At 46.3% G+C, this 14,088-nt stretch overlaps 8 non-coding genes across 8 annotated transcripts; all 8 read left to right on the top strand.

The window, feature by feature from the left end:
• Positions 1-1,809: 1,809 nt before the first annotated feature.
• Positions 1,810-1,881, top strand: TRNAW-CCA (transfer RNA tryptophan (anticodon CCA)). Its single transcript has one exon. It is a non-coding gene; the product is annotated as a tRNA-Trp (tRNA).
• A 1,790-nt stretch (positions 1,882-3,671) lies between these two features.
• Positions 3,672-3,745, top strand: TRNAN-GUU (transfer RNA asparagine (anticodon GUU)). The gene has a single exon. It is a non-coding gene; the product is annotated as a tRNA-Asn (tRNA).
• A 301-nt stretch (positions 3,746-4,046) lies between these two features.
• On the top strand, positions 4,047-4,118 carry TRNAW-CCA (transfer RNA tryptophan (anticodon CCA)). Its single transcript has one exon. It is a non-coding gene; the product is annotated as a tRNA-Trp (tRNA).
• A 1,790-nt stretch (positions 4,119-5,908) lies between these two features.
• TRNAN-GUU (transfer RNA asparagine (anticodon GUU)) lies at positions 5,909-5,982 on the top strand. The gene has a single exon. It is a non-coding gene; the product is annotated as a tRNA-Asn (tRNA).
• Positions 5,983-6,295: 313 nt separating this feature from the next.
• TRNAW-CCA (transfer RNA tryptophan (anticodon CCA)) lies at positions 6,296-6,367 on the top strand. Its single transcript has one exon. It is a non-coding gene; the product is annotated as a tRNA-Trp (tRNA).
• Positions 6,368-8,537: 2,170 nt separating this feature from the next.
• TRNAW-CCA (transfer RNA tryptophan (anticodon CCA)) lies at positions 8,538-8,609 on the top strand. Its single transcript has one exon. It is a non-coding gene; the product is annotated as a tRNA-Trp (tRNA).
• A 1,790-nt stretch (positions 8,610-10,399) lies between these two features.
• Positions 10,400-10,473, top strand: TRNAN-GUU (transfer RNA asparagine (anticodon GUU)). The gene has a single exon. It is a non-coding gene; the product is annotated as a tRNA-Asn (tRNA).
• A 2,562-nt stretch (positions 10,474-13,035) lies between these two features.
• On the top strand, positions 13,036-13,107 carry TRNAW-CCA (transfer RNA tryptophan (anticodon CCA)). The gene has a single exon. It is a non-coding gene; the product is annotated as a tRNA-Trp (tRNA).
• The last annotated feature ends 981 nt before the right edge of the window (positions 13,108-14,088 follow it).

Raw genomic sequence — 14,088 nt, 5'->3', positions numbered from 1 at the left:
GCACTGTCCTGGGAACTCTAGGTGTGACTAAAGGATATATGCTGGGGCCCCGAAAGGGGGTCGGCAGTCTAGTGGCAATGCCCATCACTTTGCAGTTTGGGTTTGTGAGTTCAGGTACCGGTCTGGTGTCGGAAACCTGTAAGCGCCCTCCCAATCAACTGTCGGTCCTGGATTGTGAGGATTTCCCCTTATACTGGTCTCAGTAGACACATTTCCATTTTACTTTTTCACTCTCGCATTGCCTATTTCTCTCTCTCTCATAGTTACATTATAGACAAGAGAGACATTGTCAGCGAGAGGGCTTCACAGCACCTTCCCCCCTTTCCCTAAGTGCATTGCAAGGGGCTCTGGGAGGCGTGCACATTTGTCTGAACCACAAAGATTCACTGGCAATAAAAAGCGTAGGTCCCTAGTTTGCATTTCTTAGAATTTGAGGTGACACTCAGAGTTGTCTTGGGCGTGACTGTACCTTTCATAGGAGATGTGCTAATCCCCAAACCCTCTTCCTTTGTCCCAGTAATCTGTCCTAGGGCCTCTAGCAAGTTGTTTTCTGAAACAAAGCTTACCTGAACATCCTGTAAAATTGGTAACTTTTCAGTAGCAGTACAGTGCAGTATATAGCATTCCTGTTGCGCACAGCAACTAGATCCAAAAATTGCTTACTCTACCCCAGAAATTAGTATTCACCCAGTCAAACAGAGGGATCTATAAAGAGCATGGCAAGTAGTTAACATAAGCTACTTCCCCCAAGTTCTCTTGGTGCACTCTGCTGCCCTCTTTTAACAGAAGAATGCAACTGCAGGTCTTGCTTCTCAGCAAGGTACCTACATATAGAATCCTTGGTGCACTCTTGCTAAATCTGCTGGAATGTGTCTTCTATTGTGCCCAGGGTGGTTGTGTATTTGGGGGCTCAGGGAAGCAAGGGAGCAGTCTAATGCACTGCAGTGCTAAGAGAGGCATGCCTTTTTCAGAAAAAAGTTCAGGTTTTCTGCCAATCAGAAAAAAATAGCAATGCAATCAGGCCAAAGGCAGAACACACATGCCAGTGAGTCTCTGTGGTGCAATTGGTTAGCGCGTTCGGCTGTTAACCGAAAAGACGCTGCTGTTTTTGGCACAAAGACACAGAGTGTTCCACTCAGTAAACCTGAGTCATTTCTCCCGTGTTCTCTGGGTTCAGCCTACTGTCCCCTTTTAACACAAGTGTGCAACTGTGGCTTTATCCTCATAGCAAGTTATGCCTACACAGAGGGCATTTGGTGCACTGTTGATGGGCTCTGTCCTCTACTAAATCCCCTGTGTTTGTGGATTAGGGGAGGTAGGGAAGTGCTTGATACCCTGATTTGCTGTGGGAAAAAGAGCTATTTTAGAAATATTTTCAGGTTGCCTGGGAAGCATAAGCAAACAGCACACCAATCAGGCCCCTGTGTAAGAACTGCATGAGTCTCTGTGGCGCAATCGGTTAGCGCGTTCGGCTGTTAAGGTTGGTGGTTCAAGCCCACCCAGGGACGGTGCATTTTGGCTCAAAAATTCAGCGTGACCAACTATGGACTTCTGTTTACCTCTCGCAGGTCTCGTCTGCTGACGTCCAAAAAATCCAATAAACTGCAAGCAATTCTTCTCGCTTGCTTTAGTTTTTCAAAACTTGCCAGTCAATTCATAAACATCAAGACTTCATGGGAAGGGTTTGGCTGCAGCGTGTACTGATGCACAGAAGGAAGCTATCCTAGCCAGTCTACTTAAAGAAGCAATGAGGCTCTGCAGGTGCATGTACGTCTCCTACCTGTATTCTGTCATCAGACACACTGCAAGGACCTCGTAGCGCAATGGTAGCGCGTCTGACTCCAGATCAGAAGGTTTCGTGTTCAAATCACGTCGGGGGCATATTTGCTTTTCCCAGTCTGAAATATAAAATTGATCTTCAGTATCTCGTTATTTCAACCTGACTGCATCTTTGTGCTCTGGGCCTAGTTGTTCTGGCGTTTCGAATGTAAACTTTGCAGCAGGGAAGTATCATATTGACAGACACCCATGAAGGACATGGTCAAGCTTTAAAGCGCGCCAATCTCTATGTTTTACTGGATGCAGCAGAAGTATTTCCTCTTTACCATCTCTTCAAGTGGGCCTGACTGATGTGCTGTTTTGTGCACGCTACGTGGGCTTTGTAAAGCATACCTCTGCCATTTGCATGGCCTCCTAGCGCTGTCAATATTTTCGTGTAATCGCTGAATGCTGCACTGTCCTGGGAACTCTAGGTGTGACTAAAGGATATATGCTGGGGTCCCGAAAGGGGGTCGGCAGTCTAGTGGCAATGCCCATCACTTTGCAGTTTGGGTTTGTAAGTTCAGGTACCGGTCTGGTGTCGGAAACCTGTAAGCGCCCTCCCAATCAACTGTCGGTCCTGGATTGTGAGGATTTCCCCTTATACTGGTCTCAGTAGACACATTTCCATTTTACTTTTTCACTCTCGCATTGCCTATTTCTCTCTCTCTCATAGATACATTATAGACAAGAGAGACATTGTCAGCGAGAGGGTTGCACAGCACCTTCCCCCATTTCCCTAAGTGCATTGCATGGGGCTCTGGGAGCCGTGCACATTTGTCTGAAACACAAAGATCCACTGGCAATAAAAAGCGTAGGTCCCTAGTTTGCATTTCTTAGAATTTGAGGTGACACTCAGAGTTGTCTCGGGCGTGACTGTACCTTTCATAGGAGATGTGCTAATCCCCAAACCCTCTTCCTTTGTCCCAGTAATCTGTCTTACTGCCTCTAGCAAGTTGTTTTCTGAAACAAAGCTTACCTGAACATCCTGTAAAATTGGTAACTTTTCAGTAGCAGTACAGTGCAGTATATGGCATTCCTGTTGCGCACAGCATCTAGATCCAAAAATTGCTTACTCTACCCCAGAAATTAGAATTCACCCAGTCAAACAGAGGGATCTAGAGAGAGCATGGCAAGTAGTTAACATAAGCTACTTCCCCCAAGTTCTCTTGGTGCACTCTGCTGCCCTCTTTTAACAGAAGAATGCAACTGCAGGTCTTGCTTCTCAGCAAGGTACCTACATATAGAAACCTTGGTGCACTCTTGCTAAATCTGCTGGAATGTGTCTTCTATTGTGCCCAAGGTGGTTGTGTATTTGGGGACTCAGGGAAGCAAGGGAGCAGTCTAATGTACTGCAGTGCTAAGAGAGGCATGCCTTTTTCAGAAAAAAGTTCAGGTTTTCTGCCAATCAGAAAAAAATAGCAATGCAATCAGGATAAAGGCAGAAAACACATGTCAGTGAGTCTCTGTGGCGCAATTGGTTAGCGCGTTCGGCTGTTAACCGAAAAGACGCTGCTGTTTTTGGCACAAAGACACAGAGAGTTCCACTTAGTAATCCTGAGTCATTTCTCCCGTGTTCTCTGGGTTCAGCCTACTGTCCCCTTTTAACACAAGTGCGCAACTGTGGCTTTCTCCTCATAGCAAGTTATGCCTACACAGAGGACATTTGGTGCACTGTTGATGGGCTCTGTCCTCTACTAAATCCCCTGTGTTTGTGGATTAGGGGAGGTAGGGAAGTGCTTGATACCCTGATTTGCTGTGGGAAATAGAGCTATTTTAGAAATGTTTTCAGGTTGCCTGGGAAGCATAAGCAAACAGCACACCAATCAGGCCCCAGTGTAAGCACTGCATAAGTCTCTGTGGCGCAATCGGTTAGCGCGTCCGGCTGTTAACCGAAAGGTTGGTGGTTCAAGCCCACCCAGGGACGATGCATTTCGGCTCAAAAATTCAGCTTGACCAACTATGAACTTCTGTTTACCTCTCACAGGTCTGCCTGCTGACGTCCAATAAACTGCAAGCAATTCTTCTCGCTTGCTTTAGTTTTTCAAAACTTGCCATTCAATTCATAAACATCAAGACTTCATGGGAAGGGTTTGGCTGCAGCGTGTACTGATGCACAGAAGGAAGCTATCCTAGCCAGTCTACTTAAAGAAGCAATGAGTCTCTGCAGGTGCATGTACGTCTCCTACCTTTATTCTGTCATCAGACACACCAGGTGGACTGCAAAGGACCTCGTGGCGCAATGGTAGCGCGTCTGACTCCAGATCAGAAAGTTGCGTGTTCAAATCACGTCGGGGTCATATTTGCTTTTCCCACTCTGAAATACAAAATTGCTCTTCAGTATCTCGTTATTTCAACCTGACTGCATCTTTGTGCTCTGGGCCTAGTTGTTCTGGCGTTTCGAATGTAAGCTTTGCAGCAGGGAAGTATCATATTGACAGACACCCATGAAGGACATGGTCAACCTTTAAAGCAGGCCAATCTCTATGTTTTACTTAATGCAGCAGAAGTGTTTCCTCTTTACCATCTCTTCAAGTGGGCCTGACTGATGTGCTGTTTTGTGCACGCTACGTGGGCTTTGTAAAGCATACCTCTGCCATTTGCATGGCCTCCTAGCGCTGTAAATATTTTCGTGTAATCGCTGAATGCTGCACTGTCCTGGGAACTCTAGGTGTGACTAAAGGATATATGCTGGGGCCCCGAAAGGGGGTCGGCAGTCTAGTGGCAATGCCCATCACTTTGCAGTTTGGGTTTGTGAGTTCAGGTACCGGTCTGGTGTCGGAAACCTGTAAGCGCCCTCCCAATCAACTGTCGGTCCTGGATTGTGAGGATTTCCCCTTATACTGGTCTCAGTAGACACATTTCCATTTTACTTTTTCACTCTCGCATTGCCTATTTCTCTCTCTCTCATAGATACATTATAGACAAGAGAGACATTGTCAGCGAGAGGGCTCCACAGCACCTTCCCCCATTTCCCTAAGTGCATTGCAAGGGGCTCTGGGAGGCGTGCACATTTGTCTGAAACACAAAGATCCACTGGCAATAAAAAGCGTAGGTCCCTAGTTTGCATTTCTTAGAATTTGAGGTGACACTCAGAGTTGTCTCGGGCGTGACTGTACCTTTCATAGGAGATGTGCTAATCCCCAAACCCTCTTCCTTTGTCCCAGTAATCTGTTTTAGTGCCTCTAGCAAGTTGTTTTCTGAAACAAAGCTTACCTGAACATCCTGTAAAATTGGTAACTTTTCAGTAGCAGTACAGTGCAGTATATAGCATTCCTGTTGCGCACAGCATCTAGATCCAAAAATTGCTTACTCTACCCCAGAAATTAGAATTCACCCAGTCAAACAGAGGGATCTATAAAGAGCATGGCAAGTAGTTAACATAAGCTACTTCCCCCAAGTTCTCTTGGTGCACTCTGCTGCCCTCTTTTAACAGAAGAATGCAACTGCAGGTCTTGCTTCTCAGCAAGGTACCTACATATAGAAACCTTGGTGCACTCTTGCTAAATCTGCTGGAATGTGTCTTCTATTGTGCCCAAGGTGGTTGTGTATTTGGGGACTCAGGGAAGCAAGGGAGCAGTCTAATGCACTGCAGTGCTACGAGAGGCATGCCTTTTTAAGAAAAAAGTTCAGGTTTTCTGCCAATCAGAAAAAAATAGCAATGCAATCAGGCCAAAGGCAGAACACACATGCCAGTGAGTCTCTGTGGCGCAATTGGTTAGCGCGTTCGGCTGTTAACCGAAAAGACGCTGCTGTTTTGGGCACAAAGACACAGAGTGTTCCACTCAGTAAACCTGAGTCATTTCTCCCATGTTCTCTGGGTTCAGCCTACTGTCCCCTTTTAACACAAGTGCGCAACTGTGGCTTTCTCCTCATAGCAAGTTATGCCTACACAGAGGGCATTTGGTGCACTGTTGATGGGCTCTGTCCTCTACTAAATCCCCTGTGTTTGTGGATTACGGGAGGTAGGGAAGTACTTCATACCCTGATTTGCTGTGGGAAATAGAGCTATTTTAGAAATATTTTCAGGTTGCCTGGGGAGCATAAGCAAACAGCACACCAATCAGGCCCCAGTGTAAGCACTGCATGAGTCTCTGTGGCGCAATCGGTTAGCGCGTTCGGCTGTTAACCGAAAGGTTGGTGGTTCAAGCCCACCCAGGGACGATGCATTTTGGCTCAAAAATTCAGCATGACCAACTATGAACTTCTGTTTACCTCTCGCAGGTCTCGTCTGCTGACGTCCAAAAAATCCAATAAACTGCAAGCAATTCTTCTCGCTTGCTTTAGTTTTTCAAAACTTGCCATTCAATTCATAAACATCAAGACTTCATGGGAAGGGTTTGGCTGCAGCGTGTACTGATGCACAGAAGGAAGCTATCCTAGCCAGTCTACTTAAAGAAGCAATGAGGCTCTGCAGGTGCATGTACGTCTCCTACCTTTATTCTGTCATCAGACACACCAGGTGGACTGCCACAAGGACCTCGTGGCGCAATGGTAGCGCGTCTGACTCCAGATCAGAAGGTTGCGTGTTCAAATCACGTCGGGGTCATATTTGCTTTTCCCACTCTGAAATACAAAATTGCTCTTCAGTATCTCGTTATTTCAACCTGACTGCATCTTTGTGCTCTGGGCCTAGTTGTTCTGGCGTTTCGAATGTAAGCTTTGCAGCAGGGAAGTATCATATTGCCAGACACCCATGAAAGACATGGTCAACCTTTAAAGCAGGCCAATCTCTATGTTTTACTGGATGCAGCAGAAGTATTTCCTCTTTACCATCTCTTCAAGTGGGCCTGACTGATGTGCTGTTTTGTGCACGCTACGTGGGCTTTGTAAAGCATACCTCTGCCATTTGCAGGGCCTCCTAGCGCTGTCAATATTTTCGTGTAATCGCTGAATGCTGCACTGTCCTGGGAACTCTAGGTGTGACTAAAGGATATATGCTGGGGCCCCGAAAGGGGGTCGGCAGTCTAGTGGCAATGCCCATCACTTTGCAGTTTGGGTTTGTGAGTTCAGGTACCGGTCTGGTGTCGGAAACCTGTAAGCGCCCTCCCAATCAACTGTCGGTCCTGGATTGTGAGGATTTCCCCTTATACTGGTCTCAGTAGACACATTTCCATTTTACTTTTTCACTCTCGCATTGCCTATTTCTCTCTCTCTCATAGATACATTATAGACAAGAGAGACATTGTCAGCGAGAGGGCTTCACAGCACCTTCCCCCATTTCCCTAAGTGCATTGCAAGGGGCTCTGGGAGGCGTGCACATTTGTCTGAACCACAAAGATCCACTGGCAATAAAAAGCGTAGGTCCCTAGTTTGCATTTCTTAGAATTTGAGGTGACACTCAGAGTTGTCTTGGGCGTGACTGTACCTTTCATAGGAGATGTGCTAATCCCCAAACCCTCTTCCTTTGTCCCAGTAATCTGTTTTAGTGCCTCTAGCAAGTTGTTTTCTGAAACAAAGCTTACCTGAACATCCTGTAAAATTGGTAACTTTTCAGTAGCAGTACAGTGCAGTATATAGCATTCCTGTTGCGCACAGCAACTAGATCCAAAAATTGCTTACTCTACCCCAGAAATTAGAATTCACCCAGTCAAACAGAGGGATCTATAAAGAGCATGGCAAGTAGTTAACATAAGCTACTTCCCCCAAGTTCTCTTGGTGCACTCTGCTGCCCTCTTTTAACAGAAGAATGCAACTGCAGGTCTTGCTTCTCAGCAAGGTACCTACATATAGAATCCTTGGTGCACTCTTGCTAAATCTGCTGGAATGTGTCTTCTATTGTGCCCAGGGTGGTTGTGTATTTGGGGACTCAGGGAAGCAAGGGAGCAGTCTAATGCACTGCAGTGCTAAGAGAGGCATGCCTTTTTCAGAAAAAAGTTCAGGTTTTCTGCCAATCAGAAAAAAATAGCAATGCAATCAGGCCAAAGGCAGAACACACATGCCAGTGAGTCTCTGTGGTGCAATTGGTTAGCGCGTTCGGCTGTTAACCGAAAAGACGCTGCTGTTTTTGGCACAAAGACACAGAGTGTTCCACTCAGTAAACCTGAGTCATTTCTCCCGTGTTCTCTGGGTTCAGCCTACTGTCCCCTTTTAACACAAGTGCGCAACTGTGGCTTTATCCTCATAGCAAGTTATGCCTACACAGAGGACATTTGGTGCACTGTTGATGGGCTCTGTCCTCTACTAAATCCCCTGTGTTTGTGGATTAGGGGAGGTAGGGAAGTGCTTGATACCCTGATTTGCTGTGGGAAAAAGAGCTATTTTAGAAATATTTTCAGGTTGCCTGGGAAGCATAAGCAAACAGCACACCAATCAGGCCCCTGTGTAAGAACTGCATGAGTCTCTGTGGCGCAATCGGTTAGCGCTGTTAACCGAAAGGTTGGTGGTTCAAGCCCACCCAGGGACGGTGCATTTTGGCTCAAAAATTCAGCGTGACCAACTATGGACTTCTGTTTACCTCTCGCAGGTCTCGTCTGCTGACGTCCAAAAAATCCAATAAACTGCAAGCAATTCTTCTCGCTTGCTTTAGTTTTTCAAAACTTGCCATTCAATTCATAAACATCAAGACTTCATGGGAAGGGTTTGGCTGCAGCGTGTACTGATGCACAGAAGGAAGCTATCCTAGCCAGTCTACTTAAAGAAGCAATGAGGCTCTGCAGGTGCATGTACGTCTCCTACCTTTATTCTGTCATCAGACACACCAGGTGGATTGCCAGAAGGACCTCGTGGCGCAATGGTAGCACGTCTGACTCCAGATCAGAAGGTTGCGTGTTCAAATCACGTCGGGGGCATATTTGCTTTTCCCACTCTGAAATATAAAATTGCTCTTCAGTATCTCATTATTTCAACCTGACTGCATCTTTGTGCTCTGGGCCTAGTTGTTCTGGCGTTTCGAATGTAAACTTTGCAGCAGGGAAGTATCATATTGACAGACACCCATGAAGGACATGGTCAACCTTTAAAGCAGGCCAATCTCTATGTTTTACTGGATGCAGCAGAAGTATTTCCTCTTTACCATCTCTTCAAGTGGGCCTGACTGATGTGCTGTTTTGTGCACGCTACGTGGGCTTTGTAAAGCATACCTCTGCCATTTGCATGGCCTCCTAGCGCTGTCAATATTTTCGTGTAATCGCTGAATGCTGCACTGTCCTGGGAACTCTAGGTGTGACTAAACGATATATGCTGGGGCCCCGAAAGGGGGTCGGCAGTCTAGTGGCAATGCCCATCACTTTGCAGTTTGGGTTTGTGAGTTCAGGTACCGGTCTGGTGTAGGAAACCTGTAAGCGCCCTCCCAATCAACTGTCGGTCCTGGATTGTGAGGATTTCCCCTTATACTGGTCTCAGTAGACATATTTCCATTTTACTTTTTCACTCTCGCATTGCCTATTTCTCTCTCTCTCATAGATACATTATAGACAAGAGAGACATTGTCAGCGAGAGGGTTGCACAGCACCTTCCCCCATTTCCCTAAGTGCATTGCAAGGGGCTCTGGGAGGCGTGCACATTTGTCTGAAACACAAAGATCCACTGGCAATAAAAGGCGTAGGACCCCAGTTCGCATTTCTTAGAATTTGAGGAGGCACTCAGAGTTGTCTCGGGCGTGACTGTACCTTTCATAGGAGATGTGCTAATCCCCAAACCCTCTTCCTTTGTCCCAGTAATCTGTCCTAGGGCCTCTAGCATGTTGTTTTCTGAAACAAAGCTTACCTGAACATCCTGTAAAATTGGTAACTTTTCAGTAGCAGTACAGTGCAGTATATAGCATTCCTGTTGCGCACAGCATCTAGATCCAAAAATTGCTTACTCTACCCCAGAAATTAGAATTCACCCAGTCAAACAGAGGGATCTATAAAGATCATGGCAAGTAGTTAACATAAGCTACTTCCCCCAAGTTCTCTTGGTGCACTCTGCTGCCCTCTTTTAACAGAAGAATGCAACTGCAGGTCTTGCTTCTCAGCAAGGTACCTACATATAGAAACCTTGGTGCACTCTTGCTAAATCTGCTGGAATGTGTCTTCTATTGTGCCCAAGGTGGTTGTGTATTTGGGGACTCAGGGAAGCAAGGGAGCAGTCTAATGCACTGCAGTGCTAAGAGAGGCATGCCTTTTTCAGAAAAAAGTTCAGGTTTTCTGCCAATCAGAAATAAATAGCAATGCAATCAGGCCAAAGGCAGAACACACATTCCAGTGAGTCTCTGTGGCACAATTGGTTAGCGCGTTCGGCTGTTAACCGAAAAGACGCTGCTGTTTTTGGCACAAAGACACAGAGTGTTCCACTCAGTAAACCTGAGTCATTTCTCCCGTGTTCTCTGGGTTCAGCCTACTGTCCCCTTTTAACACAAGTGCGCAACTGTGGCTTTCTCCTCATAGCAAGTTATGCCTACACAGAGGACATTTGGTGCACTGTTGATGGGCTCTGTCTTCTACTAAATCCCCTGTGTTTGTGGATTATGGGAGGTAGGGAAGTGCTTGATACCCTGATTTGCTGTGGGAAATAGAGCTATTTTAGAAATATTTTCAGGTTGCCTGGGAAGCATAAGCAAACAGCACACCAGTCAGGCCCCAGTGTAAGAACTGCATGAGTCTCTGTGGCGCAATCGGTTAGCGCGTTCGGCTGTTAACCGAAAGGTTGGTGGTTCAAGCCCACCCAGGGACGATGCATTTTGGCTCAAAAAATCAGCGTGACCAACTATGAACTTCTGTTTACCTCTCGCAGGTCTCGTCTGCTGACGTCCAAAAAATCCAATAAACCGTAAGCAATTCTTCTCGCTTGCTTTAGTTTTTCAAAACTTGCCATTCAATTCATAAACATCAAGACTTCATGGGAAGGGTTTGGCTGCAGCGTGTACTGATGCACAGAAGGAAGCTATCCTAGCCAGTCTACCTAAAGAAGCAATGAGGCTCTGCAGGTGCATGTACGTCTCCTACCTTTATTCTGTCATCAGACACACCAGGTGGATTGCCACAAGGAGCTCATGGCGCAATGGTAGCGCGTCTGACTCCAGATCAAAAGGTTGTGTGTTCAAATCACGTCGGGGTCATACTTCCTTTTCCCACTCTGAAATACAAAATTGCTCTTCAGTATCTCGTTATTTCAACCTGACTGCATCTTTGTGCTCTGGGCCTAGTTGTTCTGGCGTTTCGAATGTAAGCTTTGCAGCAGGGAAGTATCATATTGACTGACACCCATGAAGGACATGGTCAACCTTTAAAGCAGGCCAATCTCTATGTTTTACTGGATGCAGCAGAAGTATTTCCTCTTTACCATCTCTTCAAGTGGGCCTGACTGAAGTGCTGTTTTGTGCACGCTACGCGGGCTTTGTAAAGCATACCTCTGCCATTTGCATGGCCTCCTAGCGCTGTCAATATTTTCGTTTAATCGCTGAATGCTGCACTGTCCTGGGAACTCTAGGTGTGACTAAAGGATATATGTTGGGGCCCCGAAAGGGGGTCGGCAGTCTAGTGGCAATGGGCATCACTTTGCAGTTTGGGTTTGTGAGTTCAGGTACCGGTCTGGTGTCGGAAACCTGTAAGCGCCCTCCCAATCAACTGTCGGTCCTGGATTGTGAGGATTTCCCCTTATACTGGTCTCAGTAGACACATTTCCATTTTACTTTTTCACTCTCGCATTGCCTATTTCTCTCTCTCTCATAGTTACATTATAGACAAGAGAGACATTGTCAGCGAGAGGGCTTCACAGCACCTTCCCCCCTTTCCCTAAGTGCATTGCAAGGGGCTCTGGGAGGCGTGCACATTTGTCTGAAACACAAAGATCCACTGGCAATAAAAAGCGTAGTTCCCTAGTTTGCATTTCTTAGAATTTGAGGTGACACTCAGAGTTGTCTCGGGCGTGACTGTACCTTTCATAGGAGATGTGCTAATCCCCAAACCCTCTTCCTTTGTCCCAGTAATCTGTCTTAGTGCCTATAGCAAGTTGTTTTCTGAAACAAAGCTTACCTGAACATCCTGTAAAATTGGTAACTTTTCAGTAGCAGTAAAGTGCAGTATATAGCATTCCTGTTGCGCACAGCATCTAGATCCAAAAATTGCTTACTCTACCCCAGAAATTAGAATTCACCCAGTCAAACAGAGGGATCTACAAAGAGCATGGCAAGTAGTTAACATAAGCTACTTCCCCCAAGTTCTCTTGGTGCACTCTGCTGCCCTCTTTTAACAGAAGAATGCAACTGCAGGTCTTGCTTCTCAGCAAGGTACCTACATATAGAATCCTTGGTGCACTCTTGCTAAATCTGCTGGAATGTGTCTTCTATTGTGCCCAAGGTGGTTGTGTATTTGGGGACTCAGGGAAGCAAGGGAGCAGTCTAATGCACTGCAGTGCTAAGAGAGGCATGCCTTTTTCAGAAAAAAGTTCAGGTTTTCTGCCAATCAGAAAAAAATAGCAATGTAATCAGGCCAAAGGCAGAACACACATGCCAGTGAGTCTCTGTGGCGCAATTGGTTAGCGCGTTCGGCTGTTAACCGAAAAGACGCTGCTGTTTTGGGCACAAAGACACAGAGTGTTCCACTCAGTAAACCTGAGTCATTTCTCCCGTGTTCTCTGGGTTCAGCCTACTGTCCCCTTTTAACACAAGTGCGCAACTGTGGCTTTCTCCTCATAGCAAGTTATGCCTACACAGAGGGCATTTGGTGCACTGTTGATGGGCTCTGTCCTCTACTAAATCCCCTGTGTTTGTGGATTAGGGGAGGTAGGGAAGTGCTTGATACCCTGATTTGCTGTGGGAAATAGAGCTATTTTAGAAATATTTTCAGGTTGCCTGGGAAGCATAAGCAAACAGCACACCAATCAGGCCCCAATTTAAGCACTGCATGAGTCTCTATGGCGCAATCGGTTAGCGCGTTCGGCTGTTAACCAAAAGGTTGGTGGTTCAAGCCCACCGAGGGACGATGCATTTTGGGTCAAAAATTCAGCGTGACCAACTATGAACTTCTGTTTACCTCTCGCAGGTCTCGTCTGCTGACGTCCAAAAAATCCAATAAACTGCAAGCAATTCTTCTCGCTTGCTTTAGTTTTTCAAAACTTGCCATTCAATTCATAAACATCAAGACTTCATGGGAAGGGTTTGGCTGCAGCGTGTACTGATGCACAGAAGGAAGCTATCCTAGCCAGTCTACTTAAAGAAGCAATGAGGCTCTGCAGGTGCATGTACGTCTCCTACCTTTATTCTGTCATCAGACACACCAGGTGGATTGCCACAAGGACCTCGTGGCGCAATGGTAGCGCGTCTGACTCCAGATCAGAAGGTTGCGTGTTCAAATCACGTCGGGGTCGTATTTGCTTTTCCCACTCTGAAATATAAAATTGCTCTTCAGTATCTCGTTATTTCAACCTGACTGCATCTTTGTGCTCTGGGCCTAGTTGTTCTGGCGTTTCGAATGTAAGCTTTGCAGCAGGGAAGTATCATATTGACAGACACCCATGAAGGAGATGGTCAACCTTTAAAGCAGGCCAATCTCTATGTTTTACTGGATGCAGCAGAAGTATTTCCTCTTTACCATCTCTTCAAGTGGGCCTGACTGATGTGCTGTTTTGTGCACGCTACGTGGGCTTTGTAAAGCATACCTCTGCCATTTGCATGGCCTCCTAGCGCTGTCAATATTTTCGTGTAATCGCTGAATTCTGCACTGTCCTGGGAACTCTAGGTGTGACTAAAGGATATATGCTGGGGCCCCGAAAGGGGGTCGGCAGTCTAGTGGCAATGCCCATCACTTTGCAGTTTGGGTTTGTGAGTTCAGGTACCGGTCTGGTGTCAGAAAACTGTAAGCGCCCTCCCAATCAACTGTCGGTCCTGGATTGTGAGGATTTCCCCTTATACTGGTCTCAGTAGACACATTTCCATTTTACTTTTTCACTCTCGCATTGCCTATTTCTCTCTCTCTCATAGATACATTATAGACAAGAGAGACATTGTCAGCGAGAGGGTTGCACAGCACCTTCCCCCATTTCCCTAAGTGCATTGCATGGGGCTCTGGGAGGCGTGCACATTTGTCTGAAACACAAAGATCCACTGGCAATAAAAAGCGTAGGACCCTGGTTCGCATTTCTTAGAATTTGAGGTGGCACTCAGAGTTGTCTCGGGCGTGACTGTACCTTTCATAGGAGATGTGCTAATCCCCAAACCCTCTTCCTTTGTCCCAGTAATCTGTCCTAGGGCCTCTAGCAAGTTGTTTTCTGAAACAAAGCTTACCTGAACATCCTGTAAAATTGGTAACTTTTCAGTAGCAGTACAGTGCATTATATAGCATTCCTGTT

Source organism: Ambystoma mexicanum, chromosome 11, assembly GCF_040938575.1.
Source record: "Ambystoma mexicanum isolate Mex_15411 chromosome 11, UKY_AmexF1_1, whole genome shotgun sequence".
Lineage (NCBI taxonomy): Eukaryota > Metazoa > Chordata > Amphibia > Caudata > Ambystomatidae > Ambystoma > Ambystoma mexicanum.
The sequence above is the reverse complement of the archived record's forward strand: the minus strand, read 5'-3'. Positions and strand labels throughout refer to the sequence as shown.